We start from the raw sequence: 18,072 nt of genomic DNA, 5'->3' as shown, positions 1-18,072 counted from the left end.
AAGGATGGCATGTATCTCTAGGTGCACCATCTGCCCTATAGTCCCTGCCTCTGATGCACGCAGCTCCACTGCCCACTGTATGTCTCCCTTCTAGAAGACTGCCTCCATCCGATGACCTAAAACAATCTGAGGCGGGTATGTGTGTTGTCCCTGTATCTTCTCATGCCTCCCTATCTTCTCATCATCCCACTTCATCTCTAGGGCCTTCCAATCTGTAGTGATCTTCCCTAGAGTGATGAGCCACTGAACACCCAGTACTATGTTGGTGTCTAGAATATTGACCACAAAGAAGTGGTCAGTCAGTGTGTAGGTGCCCATCGTCACTGATAACTCTGGAACATAACGAGCACACAACATGGTCTAATCTCTTGGGACCAAAACTGAAAATCCATCGAAGCTCTCTGTTGGTATACCTCTCCGCTCAACCATCTGTGCATCGATGAAGTTGTGGGTGGCCCCACTGTCAACCAAAACTGATACTCGCTAGCCACGTACTATCCCCCGTACACGCAACGTCAAATACTTGGGAACTCCTCACAATGGTGCAAGGGCTCCTTCAATAGGTGCAAAAGCTGCACCACTTGCTGCTAGTGGTGGAGGTGGCAAGGGACCCTACACGGCATGACTATCTCCTACCTCCACATCATCCTCCTCATCCTCTTCCCCATTGCTCTCGGAGAAGACCTCACTAAAATGTGCTTTGCCAGCAGCACATCTATGTCCTGGTGCCCATGGCTCCTGACAGGTGAAGCACAACTACTTCTTCTTCAAATCCCTCCTGGGATCATCATCAATCTGTAATTGTCCTAGATTCCCCTTCAGAGGCGGAATCCTCACATCCTTCCCCTTAGGCTGAAAAGCTTGTCGCTGGGGGTAAGGTGTCTGGGTCTTGGGTAAGACATCCTGTAAGTCCCAGGTCCTGCTAATAGCATCCTGAAGGGTGGTTGGTCTAGCAGATCTGACTAGACCCTGAAGTGGCTCTGCTAACCCCTCAACATACATTTAGATCCTCCGTGTCGTGGATAGATCTGGCACTATCATTGAAACCCTCAAAAAGTCTGCAATGTAGGTCTCTAGGCTTCCTGTCTGTTTGAGCCTCGTCAGCTCAACAAAGTGTTATTCCGGATCCCTCCAGTCAAAACTCTCCATCAATCTCCTGGTGAACTCGGCATACGTCGTCACTGTGGAATGCCCGAGTGTAACTATCCCATGGAACCACCAATCGTGGGCCTCACCATCCAAATGTAATGTCGCCACCTTAATGGCCTCTGTCTCTGACATCTGGTTAAGTTGAAAATAGATATCCAGCTTCTCCACCCAGGACCTTGCTGAACTATTTGATGAGCCATCAAACGTAGGCAAGTGAAATCTACTAGCAGTGTGGTGGGTGTCTCCATCGTGATAATGTCAGTATCCTCTATGATGGTCGCGGGGTCTACTATCCCGCTGGAGCTGAACAAAGTCTCTGAATGAGAGAGCATCCATGAACTCCTACCCATAGGCCTGGTACTCTGCAAAATAATCGCCCATATGACCAGGCTCTACCTCTTGCTGTGCTCCAGCCCTCGTATTTGCTCCTAGGAAAGTGGGCATGGTAGAGCGTATAGGGGCATGTGAGGCCACTTGCTGAGTAGTATCACGCTGAGTGGCACCCTGCTCTGACAAATGGTGAGATGCGCCCGATCCCTCTCCAACCTGGAAAACTCGTGGGCTCTCACGCTGTCTAGCCTCCACTGCCGTGAATCTCTACCCCATCACCTCGATCTGCCTCGACAAATCCTACACTGATTTGAGGAGCATGTCCACAAATCTCTTCCCGTCATCATCTGCCATTAGATTCTCTTGCTCTACGTCCACCACAGGCTCCTCTTGTCCTGCGTCCACCACAGGTTCCTCCTATTTTGCATCCACCACCAGAACACAGTCTCCCTCTCCATAGGTGTTCTCCAACCTACGCCCAGTGTCTCTGTATCTCCTACCTTTGTAACAGATGTAGGGCTTTTCCCCTGGTGTCATAGATTGCTAGCTCCACAGGCTGAGCCAGATCTATGCTTTGATACCACTGTAATATCCCGTTGCAGAGATTTTACCCAAAACCCTAGTAAACTCCAACGAAATACGCACAAATAATATAATAACCGGGAAACTCAAAATGATAAAAATAACAGTGGTGTAACATATCATAATATAAGCATGAAATATAAGCAGATACTCGAGAAATGCAGAGAGAAATGCTAAGCCATTTTATTATACTGAGTAAATGGAATGAGTACAGGAGGTGATCAGAAGGATGGCACCTCGACTTGCACTAGGCAAGTGAAGAAATACACTTAGAATAACAAGGAATGTCCTCTGTGTGGATGCTGTTAGAAAACTGCCATGCTACTGCTACTACTAGAAATCAAATGAGGATTTGGGGCTATTCCCCTCCTCAGAAAATGTTGAAACTCTGGAATCTACCCCTACTCAGAAAACCCAGAAATACCCAGAAAGATTTTCTGAAATGGCCGACCCCCGAAAATTGCCCCCTTGGGGAATCACGCAATCCCCTAAGGTCCTGTGCTGCCACTGAGTAGAATCCTCCAAAATACTGCCTGAAACTCTGCCAAACCCCTCCAATATGCAAGAGGTAATCCCTTGCTCAATATCCTAGCTCAACTCCTCCACAAATCCTCAACCCGGAACTGCTTCCAGAAGAACTGCGTCCCTCTCCTCTCAAAACTGCATAGTCTTCCAATGGTCAGCTCCACCTCAATGCAAAAGATCAAAACTACTGCAAAAAGATTGCTGAAAATACCTTTCCCGAGTAGGAACTCAAAGTCCCCTGGGGCTAAGGGTGATATCTCCGAATGGAGACACTCAGTGCACTAAACAGTGTTGCAGACAGGCTAAACAGCCAGCTTGCTCCAAGTCAAAGTGACTAGCTCAAATGCTCATAATAAAATGACAAAATGAGGGGGCTCCTCTCTCCTTTATAGCATTGGCCTCTCCCAATCCCAAGGCTCACCTCCTCCAACGTAATCCCCTCTTGCCACATGTTTCCTTTCCATCTGCGCAGAACCTCCAAGTGTTTGCATGGGCTCCATCTCTGCGTGGTCCTTTAGCCCCTTTGGCTCCCCTTTAAGTCACATGTTGTGCTACTAGGAAGTGAATTTTTATTCTAAAAGTGAATTATGTCCCCTTTTCCTCACATTTTTATTTACAAATAACTATAGAAGGAAAAATTGAACAAAATCGAATATTCTAATTAACCATGGCTAATTAGGAATATTACATCCACAGTGTTGTTTTAGAAAATGGAGATTCATTCGAATCTGAATAGTGGAAGGAGACTACTTGTGAAATCATGCATGTATTGTTTTATTTAACTTTGATTTGAGTTTTTTTGGATAAAGAAATAAATTGAAGATTGATAGTTACAACTAATGAAGTATGTCAGCAAAAGAAGATCAAGCCTTAAGAAGCAGTAATGAAGGAAACTGTTAAGGATTTCTGAGTGGAAAAAAAACTCAGCAAAGGAGAAATTGTTGCTAATAGCTAAGCTTTGCCAAGATAAATTTGGAAGATTGGAAGAAAGAATCAGACTCTAAATCTGATTGATAGTGGCTAAATATTGAGAATTTGTGCATTAGAAACATGAAGATTTGCTTAAACAGATTTGCAGAAATGGTGAGATCCTGAAAGTAGGTGAAGGTATGCAAATTTTTCTAATGATTACCAGATATTGGATCAATGAAATTTTAGAACAGGATTACAGTAGTTAAACTGTAAGAAGGACTTTGTAAGCTCTTGAAGTAACATAGTTTGAAGATACAGCTGAAGGCTAGTGGAAAGGACAGTCCATTCAAAAGTGCAGGTCAATGGGAGAAAAAGATCAGATAGAGATCTTAAAGGTGAGATGATATGTTCTTGTTTTAATTTGAATTGAAGATTGGAGAGTTGTGGTATTTATATTGATGCACAGGTAGCAATAGAGGAAGGTGAGAAGATTGCAACAACCTAGAGCGAGGAGTGCTCAATTGGTTCCAAAGGAAAGAACCAGAGAAATGCCAACAGACTGAGCTCAGAGGAGAGAAGCTTAGTGAGGCATATGTAGCAAGAAGGAGACTTGTTACTGCAGGGGTATTGTTGCAGCTCACAAAGGTAATTCCACAGAGGATGTGGTAGAATTGCTAAGAGATAAAGGAAGCTGGTAAGAGTTTCTAAGTGAAAGCAGAAATGTGGCAGAACCTTGAGGAATTCCAACAGAGATTGGATAAAGAAAACAATTGTGTTCTTGGAAAGTACAGATGAGTTGAAGCCTAGAAGGAGCAAAGAGAATTTCTCAAAGAAGGTTCTAGAGATAGAGAACTAATTTCTTGCCAAAAGACCAAGTACAGAGGAGAGCTTAGTGAGGTAAGTGGCAACAGGGAAAACTTGTTGTTGTGGAGTCTTTAGTGCAGTTCATAGTGAGTGAGTGAGGAACTTATAGAGATGGAGAGGATGATGACTAGTGACAATCATAACAGAGGTTCTGAAAGAAACCACAGCCAAGGACAAAAGGAAGGAGATTCCAAGGCAAATGGCATACAAAAATAGTTAAGTAAAGAAGAAGATGAGAGGGAGAAGGCTGAGATAGCAGTTCAACTTGAAAAATTAATGAAAATGTTGCAAAGAAAAGAGATGGACCAGAAATATGGTTATGCCATGAGAAAGAAAGTGAAGTGGCAGAGGCTACAAGAGAAGAGGAAACAATAGATGAATATGAAAATAATAAAGGAGATAAGGCAACTTGAACAGATTATAGAGGAGCTAGAAAGAGTTGAGCTACAACAAAAGGAAGATGCTGAAGAAGATGTTGAAGTTTCGATATGTGAACCAGGACGTGGACCATTACTTTTTGAAAGTGATGAAGAGCCAGAGGAGTTGAATCACATGAATGATTCAAAGCAGCTAGAAGACTTGATGACTAAAGCATCAAGTGAGACCAGAAGGTCTTGTATTTTTAAAATTAATGATTTGTGTATGATTTTAGGTTTGGAAGAAGATAGGCAGTCTTTTAAAGCTGTCAAAAACATGAAAGAATACCTTCCAGAAGATGAAAGTTTTGAAGTAGAATATGACAAGGAGACTGGAAAAGAATCAGTTTGCTACAGTAGACAAGTGCTGAAAGACATCATTGAAACAGATGATGAGAAGGAGAGACTAGCTGATAGTCTCATGATTTCTTTGAGTTTGAATCAGCATACTAATATGCTGATAGAAGAAGAGAGATTAGAACATCATACTGCAGTGTTGCCAAAGGAAGAAGTGGTACAAAGGCCTTATATTTTTTATTATGATGATTGTCTTATAATTGAAGGTGTTGTTGCAGAAATTGGAACATATTTGGCATAGGAGGATAGCCAAATGAAAGAAGAAGAGGAAGAACATCTATTGAAGGATGTTAAGAAATATTTAGCACAAGAAGGACCATGTGATGATGGATCAATAACAAATGAAGAAATGGGAGATTGTGTAAAATTTCCAAAGTTTACTCCAAGTAAAATCATTGATTTATATAGGGAATTAGACTTTCAAAGGAGGAAGTTAGAAGAGCAGAGGATAAATGTTTAGGATAAATTGCTGAAGAAGGACAACAAAGAAGTTGTCATAAATAATAATAAAAAAGAAGTTGACAGGTATAGAAAAAAGAAGCAGGAAATTGTTTTGAAAGACAATATACTAGCAGCAGAAAAGGTGTAAGATAACAATAAAGTAGAGGGTAAGGATGAAAATGAAGTGATCAGAATAAGTGAAGAACAAGCAACAATGAAAGTTCAACAATCAAGAGATGGAAACAGTTAGCAAACTGAGGATATAGTGGACAGAGAAATTGAATTGATAAGGAGGTTAATGATGAAAGTGTCTCAAAAGAAGACAACAGTAAGAAATGAGAGGAGTGACACAAGAGGAAGACAGCAGCAGACTATGAAAGCAGGGCAAGTGGAGCATTGCAACATAAGGTATGGAGACCTGGAGAACATCAGTAGACAACAATAATAATAGAACAATAAACAAGCAAAGATAGGTTACAAAATAAAGTTTGGGATCTAGGAGGAATCAATTATCTAGACTTATGACCAGGAGGTCATAAATTTTCTTATTTAGGGAGTCTGATACAGGAGCATTCAGCTCAACATCATTATTGTATTCTAGTATACATAGGGGGTCTTGTGTTTCAAGGAAGTGGTTTCCTAACCATTGAATTGATGTAATTATTTAATGTTTTGAGTGATTTTAATGAGAATAGGAATTAATTGAATATTGTGAGGGATAATTGTAAATGTTCTCGAATGTAGGAGAACATGAGAGATTTAGGATAGTTGAGTGATAAGAGGATTGAGAATTGATTGTAAATCTTAGATTAGGAGTCAGTTCATGATTTTGTGGATTTGAGAGAATCTTTAGGGATGAGAAAGAGATTTTAGGATTTTGTTGAGAAGCTTATGGATCTAAACCAGGAATTGGTTTTAGAATCCCTTTTGTATAAATGTAAGCCTAAAAGGCATGATTAGAGGTTAGAGAGGTTAGACAGAGAGAGAGAGAGAGAGAGAGAGAGAGAGAGTTAAATATTTAGTTGTGTTTGTAAGCGTATGGGCAGATAATGAACATAGGCCATTAAATTAGAAGATTAGGCCGAGGAGAGACAGAGAGTCCCATTATGTAATTGTTTTTTGATATATACATGCACAGAGATTTAATTCCAAGTTGTATTAGTGTGTCATTGAATATCAAATGATGAATGAATGAATTAGCTTACCTTGTGTAACAAAGAGTTGCAAGCGGAGTTCGACGGTTACATAGAGAGGAATATGACAAGGAGGATCATAATGGATAGTTGAATCCATTAGAGGGATCAAAGCCAAAGCTCAGGAGGAATCGCGCAGTAAAACAGTAGAAAGGCCGAAACCTTAATGAAAACCCAAAACTTAGAAACACTGAAGAAATAGCGTAAAATCATAAGTAAATAGAATAGTGGAGGAGTAAAGTATCGTTGAACAACAACCGTAGATCTAATAGATCAATGACCGGGATTAAATCGCAAGGGTAAAACAATCGTCTTCGCATCACAATCTTTCAAAGGTAGGAAGCGAATGCGACATGTGATACATAGTCGGACCCGAAATTTTATCGAATGTGACCTAGAACCCATCAGGTCTGAAATACATATTGGGTCGGAGTTTTAAAGTGGAAGAGTCAAGTGCAAGGACGGTGCGATAACCGATAGCTGATAGCAATAAGTGCTAATTGGAGATCGGGCAGATCAGCGATCGGAGGTCAGGCGTTTCGGAGATCGGAGTAATGTAGCAAAAGGTTTAATATGGAAGGGTTGACTCGATGATATATATGAATGTGGGTATATAGTTTTTGAGATCCACTTATGTGGTTTAGAGAAGAATTTCAATGTATTTCCTTTGTATTCCGTTCAAGTGTTGTGCCGAGTCTTTTAATGCAAAAAGCATTATTTAAATGTGTCCTATAGTCATATATTGGAGTCAGAGGGGTGATAAAAACATATATGTGGTATGACCATAGTAACTGCGATGAGTGATTGCGATAAAGGTAATTCATTGGGAACTGTGCAAAGGCTTATGAAAGACAGAAAAATGTATGTATATATGTTTTTACGTGTATTCTCTTATAGGAGAATTATAATGGATTAAAACGTTGATAGAAGGGTTTTAATGGTTTTCCAATTATAACCCAAAGTTGTGAAGTGGGGTTTGGATATATGTACGGCCATAGGAATTAATAAAGGTTTATGAGGATTGTTTCAGTCCTAATAGAAAGGATTGGAAGGGCTAGACTATGTGGTTAATGGATAAATGTTTCCATATAAATTCTAATTAAGGGGGCCTTAACCATTGTTCATTTAATATGAATTCTTGACTGGAAGGTCATATAAGTTCTTGGGTAGAAATAGTTGTTGCATAGGTTTATGCATACTGTGGATAAAGCAAGGGTAACCCTGCCTCAAATGACACTGAATAGATCATAGTGCCTATCTGTTTGCCATCGACCGCCATGGAAATATTTAAAGAAAATATGAATAAAACAATTAGCAACGGGACACAGTGCTAGTGATCTTGGAGTGCCTTTGAAGCTGATTGAAGCAAATAAGTTTTCAAGGTTTTGATGTATCCGACGATGGGTGGGCGGAATGAGGTGCAACACTCTCTTACACCTAGTAGCATTGTATCACAATATTGGGAATCTTGTAGTGCAAATCCAGTTCCATATACTGATTGTTCTATTTTTTTCCACAGTAAATTTAGTTAGTCTGCATTGATACCTAGTGTACTCTCAATAGATATAATGCGTTGAGTATGCATGTCTACATTGATACTTAGTGTACTCTTGATAGATATAATGTATTGAAGTTGCCAATCTACAAAATTGTCGATATGCCTTTTTCATGAGAATCATAAAATAAAATTGTCTTCTGCTGCATCCCATTATGGAAAATCCCACTATTTCTCTTTGCTACAAAAATGCTTCAATGTAAAAAGAATTTAGTATTGAGTTTTGAATATACACCTATAATGAAGCATGGTTTATAAATATATGAATATTTTTATGAGTAACAATAATATAATAATTAAATAAAATTTTATGTTATTATAAAACTTTTAAAAATAAGAATAATATACTAATACAACTATATTAGCTCTAAATTAAATGACTCATTAATAATAAATGTTAAAATACTAAAAATTAAAATTAAAATTAACTAAATTATATCTTTTATTATTATTATTATTATTAATTATAAAAAATAATATTTAATTTAAACATATTGGACCATGAAAATTTATTTATATTTTGCTATGGAGATTTTTAAATTGAAAATAACTTTTGAGACAATACTATATTTTATCAATACAATATTTTTGAAAAACCATAATTTACTTTATATGAGAGTGACTATATATATATATATATATATATATATATATATATATTAACCTATTTAATTAAAATGGAAAAAATGACATAATTTCTTTGGAGATAAATCTCAACCTTTGATTTGTGTATATTACTAAGAATATTCTAAAATATTCTATGGAAGTTAAATGCCTACCAACCACCTAATAATTATTGATAATTAAATTAAAATTGTGGAAGCTCAATTCCAAAACAGATAAGTGCATGTGCATAGTTAAAAAGTTGAATGTAAATTATATATATATATATATATAGAGAGAGAGAGAGAGAGAGGGAGAGAGAGAAAAACAAATATATATGGTTCATTGCATTGAGTGAGAGGGATCAAATCTCTTGAGGTGCAAATCTATTTTAGATTACAAAACTTAAAAAGAGTTTGCACCTTGAGAGATTTGACCCTACCTCTTAGTGCTTGATAAATTTGTAGTATATATATATATAATGTTTAAATTGTATTTTAGTATGGATTCAACCTCTTGAAAATCTTCTTGAACATTTGGATTGTATAACCTACATAGTTTAAACTTACAATTACAACAAAGTTTTACTCGATTTCAAACAAAGACCACAAGATTATGATTCAATTAAACAGTGAGAACCCCTTCTTGCAATTTTTATAATTATCCTTGTTGTGAGACATCCATTACGCTCGGAAATCTTATTTTAATATGGATTCAACCTCTTGAAAATTTCCTTGGACATTTGGATTGTATAACCTACATGGGTTAAACTTACAATTACAACAATTTTTTCCTAGATTTCAAACAAAGATCACCATATTATGATTCAATTAAAAAGAAAGAACTTCTTCTTGTAATTTTTATAACTATTCGTGTTGTGAAACATCCATTATACTAGGAAATCTTAAGGGTTCTTTTTCAATTCTAAAATTCATTGTATCAATTTCCACCCACATCCAAAAAATTTCCTCCTAATAATCAGAATCAATAAAGCACATTGCCACCAACATCCAAAAAATCTCCTAATAATCAGACTCAATAAAGCACATTGCCACCAACATCCAAAAAATATCCTCCTAATAATGAGAGTCAATAAAGCACATTGCCACCGACATCTGAAAAAAAATCCTCCTAATAATCACACTCAATAAAGCACACTGTGAGACAAGTTCTTTATAAATCCAATAGAGAATTGAAAAGTATCCTTTCTCAAATTCAATTTATCCTCAATAAAATATAATACAACATTCCCCTCTCCAAACCACAAACATGCAAGCATATATTTTACTAAACAAATAATCCTATACAACATTCCCCCCTCCAAACGACAAACATGCAAGCATATGTTTTACTAAACAAATAATCCTTTTAGTGAACTCTGGTGATACCAAAGCTCGATAAGAAAGTTGAAGTTTATGCATCTATTTCGTCTGTTTCATGTAATGTTCATCTTTCTCTCATAAACTAAGCATTTTCCTTAAAGGTAAACGAGTTGGTTGGCTAGGGACCAACCAACTCAGCTAGTTCTACCATCGTTATTATATTGTGTATTAAGTACAAGAAGTGAGTGGTGTGAATGTTGCTTATGAATGATGTGTGTGAGTGATTGAATGAGCTCTTGTGTATTTCTTTTCCTTTGCAGTAGTGTTCTCAGATCTGAGGTTATGTGTTGAACTGTGTTTCTTTATTTTACATTGAAAGCATTTCTTTATGTTCATTTTTTAAAATACAAGAAGCATTGTGGTCTGGGAAGTTCTCCTTTAAATCACTTTTCAATTACGGATAAAAGTTTTGCAGGATTCCATTTTTTTTTACTTTGCTTAATGATTAACATAAATCTTGTTTAGAAATCATTTATTTGGAGTAAGAATTCATTTAAACCTTTCTATCTGAAACAATGTTAAATAGTTCAGAGGGGTAATATAAGCAAAACATATTTGTAAGGTGATTTCTTTATCAAGCACTCATTGTTTCATAGTTCAGAGGGGTAATATAAGCAAAACATATTTGTAAGGTGATTTCTTTATTCAAGCACAGGAGTTCGACATTCACATTGAGGTTTGATAAAATTTCCATTTGATTTTGCAATTTATATTTTGAAGAAGCATGTGATGGTTTGGGAATTTTTATCTTGGTTTGTCGTAGTTTCCTTCTGACACTTTTTGATTTCAGGCTTGATATCACAATCTTTTTGAATTAAAACAAAACTGCAATAAAATGAGAACTCCAAAATCTTTCCTACTTGTCGTTTGAGAACCATCTCTCCCGATAAATACAGCTTCTCTAGCAGCCCATATGCTTCCAATTCTAGACCTCCACAATTAGTTGTCACTGACAAATGCATAAAATACAAACACGATGGTTTGATTAAAGCAGAAGGCATCTAAGGGTATTGCCCACCATTTTTTTTCTTACATGAGCTACATCATCCCACCTACCTGCAGCAGCATATATATTTTCCAATAGTATGTAAGTTCATGCATCTTCCGCTTCCAACTGAAGAACACGCTCCTCTACGCATTTTGCTATGTCTGCATTACCATGGATCTTGCAGACACCAATCAAGGCTCCCCAAGAAGCGTCATTGGGTTTAAATGACATTTTGTTTATCAAGTTCTCAGTCTCGTCCAGGTATCCTGCACGATCTAGTAGATCAACCATGCATGTATAGTGCCATATTGTGGTCGTAATGCCATGCTTTGTTTTCATGAAATCAAAATACAAACGACCTTCATCCACTAGCCCTGAATGGCTACATGCAGTGATCATGCCAACAAATGTGATTTCAATTTGGGGTAATTCCTAGCATTATCATATCTTGGAAAATTTTGAGGGCTTCCTTGCCTTGTCCATACCGGGCATATCCTATAATCATACTAGACCATGCAAATACAGTTTTTAAAGGCATTTTGTCAAGCATTTGGTGTCCATCGTCTACATTCCCACATTTTCTATACATGCCAACAAGGGAGTTTCCAATAGCAAAACCCAACTAAAACCCACTCTTAATAATGTGGGCATGGATCTTCTTTCCCTGTTCCAGAGCTGTACTGCCAGCGCAGGCCTTGACAATGCTGCCAAAGGTGAAGTCATTTGGCTTAAAAACACTCCCCCAGTGCAACTTAGTTACTTTATGCGTAACAAAACACTTTCTCAATTGCCTAAGCGAAATTCAGCTGACAGTCGTATAAAATAATAGAAAACTATATCAAAACTAAAATATACTTTTGATTTTTTTTTAACAACTAAAATCAAAAAATAAAGCCAAATACCACCAACCACAATGAAAAGTTTGAAAACAATATCTTATTACCATAAAATCTTGTGCAGTATAGAAAACTTTAGGACATTCCAATTTCCCATTGAGAGTTGAGCTAGTCTTTCACTTGGATATAGTATTGAGAAGAACCATATCGAAACTATCGTTCTTATCATTACCAATACAATACTCCAACAGTAATTGACACCATGATTTAGAGGCCTCTATTTCCATGACATGATCATTTGTTACTTTCAAGCCTTCTTCTTCTCGATTAATGACTTCACGGTTATTTTGTATGAGATCATACTTATCATTATTATAATTTTTGACATCTGAAGTTACTGTTCCACAATGTCCGACGACCCTTTTCTTCAAGGGAATAGTGTGAGATATACAATTATCTTTACCTTTGGCGTGCTCTTATTTATAATCAGAGTAGGAAGGCATACCCCACTTTTTAAGGGTTTCTGAATGTTTGGCTTGATTTCACCCATTTCAATCTTCTTTCTCAAATGACTATTCCAGTAGTTCTTTATTTCATTGTCTGTTCTACCTGGAATTTGTCCTGCTGTCAACGACTATCTGCACGTTACCATGATATTAATAGTCTAGTCTCTACTATCTATCTAATACCATGAAATCCATATTCTAATTTTAGATAGTCTCTACTATCTATCTAATACCATGAAATCCATATTCTAATTTTAGATTGCGTGTATGAAATGAAAAACAAATTAGTCTAGGCTACTCAAAGATTAATATGGATATTTTTATGCTTATTGCAGATTTCCAAAATATTTTGAAAACATGAGGGATATGAACTAAGTTAACTGTATGGATATGGATATGAAGGAAACTAACCTTTTAACTTCACTCATTCTGTCAAATTTCTAAAAAAAAATCCCAAATCTACAATAAATTATTCCGATTAAAATATGATAAATGTTCCAGAGAGATAATTGTGAATTCACTTACCGATTGCCAAGGAGACGATGTAATCTGATGAGGAGTTCCTCTTCTTCCAGATAAATATTTCCATGCTTAATATATGGACGAAGATAAATACAACTTCTCTAGCAGCCCATATGCTTACAATTATAGACCTCCTCAATCAGGTATCACTGGCAATTGCATAAAATACAAACACGATGATCTGATTAAAGCAAAAGGCATCTAACGGTATTACCCACCATTTTTGTAAGAATTGGTGTACTCGGAAAATGAGACGTATTTCATTGCCTCTACAATTGAACACACATTTCATTCAACTAACTTTTCCATTTCCATATGGATAAACGACAATAGGATAGCCCAAAACCCAAAGTTGCTTCCATCTACCATGTCTTCCCTGTCACAATATATAAGGTATACTTGACAAATGAATAGACAGTCTAGTAGCTAACTATTTGGCAGGTCACCAATTAAGGCTGTCAATTTAAAAATGGTTTAGTAAAAAGAGGGATTCTAAATTTTTATTATGGAGATTTCATCAGTTTTCTTACATGAGCTACATCTTCCCACCTACATGCATCGACATATATATTTGCCAAGAGTATATAAGTTCCTGCATCTTACACTTCCAACTCAAGAAGACTCAAGAAGACTCTCCTCTACACATTTTTTTATGTCTGCATTACCATGGATCCTGCAGACACCAATCATGGCTCCCCAAGCATCCTCATTAGGTTTAACTGTCATTTTGTTTATCAAGTTCTTAGCCTCGTCCAGGTATCTTGACGACCTAGTAGATCAACCACGCATGTTTAGTTCTCTATTGTGGGCATAACACCATGCTTTATTTTCATGAAATCAAAGTACAAACGACCTTCATCCACTAGCCCTGAATGGCTACATGCAGTGAGCACGCCAACAAATGTGATTTCAATTTGGGGTAATTCCTCTCATTATCATCTCTTGGAGAAGTTTGAGGGCTTCCTTGCCTTTTCCATATTGGGCATATCCTATAATCATGCTAGACCATGCAAATACAGTTTTTAAAGGCATTTTGTTAAACATTTGGCATCCATCATCTACATTCCCACATTCTCAAGGGTGTTTCTAACAACAAAATCCAGCTCAAACCCACTCTTAATAATGTGGGCATGGATCTTCTTTCCTTGTTTCAGAGCTATACTACCAGCGCAGGCCTTGATAATGCTGCCAAAGGTGAAGTTATTTGGCTTAAAAACACTCTCCTTCATTTCACCAAAAAAATTTAGGGCCTCATGGCATTACCCATTCTATGCATATCCTAAATTACAGAACTCCATGTAACTTCATCTCTCTTAGGCATTGCATTAAATAGTTTCAGAGCTTTGTCATTACACCCATGTTGAGCATAGCCACTATCATTGCATTCTATGCAATTGTACACCATCTCTTCACCATTATGCACAACATCGTTTTCTCTGGAAACAACAATACTCATGCAAAACCTAAATTCCACAATACGAATTTGAGCAATACAAAACCCACAACATAGTTTTGATGTTGCTATTACCAATGCCCTAAAAAATGTACACAATGTTTGGCATTAACTGCATTTTTCAATTTGGTATTTAAACATTAGTCGTTGATGATAGTAATTGTTACTAAGCTTGAATATATCTTTGTTTAGAGTTATGACAAACCTTATTGATTAGCTGGTTTGACTGTGGTTATGGAAGAACCAAGATAGGAACAAAAAGGAGCAGGTTTCCCTAGGAAGAATTATGTAAAAATATGGGAGTATTCAATAGCACAGATGAATTCCAGCGTGAATTTCAAAGCTGGGAGTATTCAATAGCACATATGAAGTCCAACGTGAATTTAAAAGTTCCAAATCCCTTGATGATAGTTATTTATAAAAAATCAAATAACACGCAAACACTCTGCTATCACATAACATTAGAAAATAAAATGTGGCATCACATAAGAATAAGGTTCTGCTACTGTCAGCATTCCTGGGTAGGTAACGAAGGCACACTATGCTATCACATAACAGTAGAAAATAAAATATGGCATCACATAAGAATAAGATTTTGTTGCTTCCGACATTCCAGCCACCACCGTGTTGTGTCCATTCAGGTAGTAATGGCATCTCTTCTCCACATTCTTGTTCATGTGACGCCTCTTCCAATGATGGAAATAATACAGAGAATGACCAACTTTACAGAGAAAAAAGGGGAAGTTTTGAGGTAATGGGTGGGGTCTATGGGGTTTTAAGCTCATGGTTCAGGCCGTTAGGTTTCATGTGCTTGATAGTTGAAGCAATTGCGGGTGGTGAGAGCTAATGGTTAAAATTCTTTGAATCTTTAAACAATTGATCAAATGATGCTGAAGTTTACAGTGTGGCATTCCAGGGGAGTTGTTTTCAGAGGGAACACCTTACGCGTAATTAATAAACATATAAAAACTTAATAAATTTAATTAACATATTATTAAAAATAAAAATATCTCTATATATAAAATATATATAAATAGCAATAATAAATAAAAACTCATTTCACCATATATATTAAAATAATGATTTATAATAATAACCATTATATTTCATAAATTAATATTTAATTTAATTAATAAATATATGAAAACTTTATATTTATCATAAAATCTTTTTCTATGATAGAGAGAGAATTAATGCCATATATATCACATTAAAAAATAAAATTTAAAAAGGAAAAAATAACATATAAAAAAACCAAACACCTATATATCTAATTATATGTATAAAGAAGTTTATATATATATATATATATATATATATATATATATATATATATAGCCCCAGATCAAGTCTCTTGATACTCTCGAGGTAACGTTTCATGGTTGAATCGAAAGTAAGCAATCTTTTTGGGTAGATATGTCTCATACAATATTTTGTGGATAGTGGTGGGAGAAATCAAATATATAAAGGTCCTTTGGGCTCGATCTACCTTGTATAATATTCATGTGGACATAGCGTTCAATGGCATTGTAAACCACATAGATTTATCTTACATTTGGATTTATCAACTCCTGAGAATAATCAAATATTTGAAGGTGCACCCAAAAATAAGTTTGCATCTTAATAGATTTAAACTTGGTCTATTCAGAATTAAGATGGATCTATGCATGTTTTTTATCAATTCCATATAGAGACAAATAAAGTATTTTTAAATTTTTTGTTGGTGCCATGTTCCAAAAGAAAAGATGTATAGAATATAAAAAATTGCCATAAATTTATGTGAACTTTAAATTAATTCTTAAAAATGATTAAACATTTTTTAAAATTTCACACTAAAAAGAATTGTATGTGAAAAAAATTGATCTACTCAACACTTCATAAATCTCCAAATTAACATAAAACTATACTAATTAAAATTATATATTTTAAAAAATCATAAAAATAAACTCATCCTCACATCACAATCATAAAGAAAAATAAATGAAAAAAAAGTAACTCACTTTCACCTATTCATCAACCAAGTGGTTACAAAGATTTTAAAAATTATAATAAGGTATTTGCAATTTGTATAGATTTAATTGTCCTTAGAGATGCACCCAAAAAAAATTATTAAATTATTAAAATAAGCTTTTCTTACATATCTCTCGGTAGATAATTGAAGACTCTGCATCACCAAGCCATGAGGAGGTGAAGAGAAAGCATATCCAAGAAGACATCCAAAACTCAGTAGCAACAGTGACTTGACATTGCCACCTCAAGAAGCAGTCCATGTCATAGGTGTCGTGTCATGTCATGAGTGGTCATATGCCACATCGTTATTGTGGACCATGTATATTGTATTCAAATGTATTGTAAAGTGGAAGTCCAAAGAGCACACATGAATATGGAGAGTCATGTATGTTGAAAAGTCATAGGAAGTTAAACAATCATGAGGGTAGTCAAAGAGTCACAAAGGGGAAGCATCACCCCTTGGTTATATATACCCCCCCCTCATTGTATAAGAAAAGACTTTTCACCTTGGCTCCTCCTGCAAGGCATTAGAGAGATAGGCTAGTTCTTTGAGGAGCAAGGAGTGGTTCCAATGTCCCACTATTGGGGCTAGTGATGTACATTGTAAACATGTGTCTTGGAACTTTTTCTTAATAAAAAAATCCTTTAAGTGCAACACGTTTTTCATGCATGGACTGTGAATTTTTATTAGAATATTTTGTGGATGTTTATATTTCATGTTTGTTTTCGCATTTATAAGATAATTGAACTATTTCGATTATTTTATTGTTTATCTTATTGAGAATGTATTGTAATGGTTATTATTGTTGTCCCATCCTTGTGGACTATTCCAAGGATATTAGATAGATCTTTCTGAGTTTGTTGATTATAACTACCATCGCATCCACTATGGGCTATACCACTGGATGTGAGATGGAACCTTCTAGTTCATGTGTGTCTGTTCTTAGGTGGTACTATTACCTCTCACTTAGAGGCTCACTTTTCTCCCCCCTTTTGCAATAGATGAACCTTGACACAGTTGTAACTGCACACTCACTAGGTACATCTCCCTTGTTTTTCGAGGATACCATTGCATCCCTCACTCGTGCTAACAATTAGAGCCAAGGAAAATCTTTAAGGATTTGGAAACCGAGCATTTATACCGGATGGGACTCCTATACCAAATAGTGTGAGGTATGATTGGGACTTCATACCGCGGAGATCCTCTGAATGTTAGTGGGTCTACCACCATCAACATTTCTTGTGATAAAAGGATGACAACCATTGTTTTATGGATGGTAGACCCACCGAACCCATCATTCCATATTTTAGTCAAGGAAACAATGTTCATTGCACCTCCCCTACTCGTGCTTCTGAAGTTGGTGACTCTTCTCAGCCAACGCCTAAATGTGAAAATCTGTATGATTAGATTCGGGCCATCTGCCCCATAACCCATCAATTTGCAAAAG

Source organism: Pinus tabuliformis, chromosome 9 (genome assembly GCF_031772625.1).
Source record: "Pinus tabuliformis cultivar Carrire ecotype Pingquan chromosome 9, CPIR1, whole genome shotgun sequence".
Classification (NCBI taxonomy): Eukaryota; Viridiplantae; Streptophyta; class Pinopsida; order Pinales; family Pinaceae; genus Pinus; species Pinus tabuliformis.
This window is presented reverse-complemented; position numbering follows the sequence as displayed.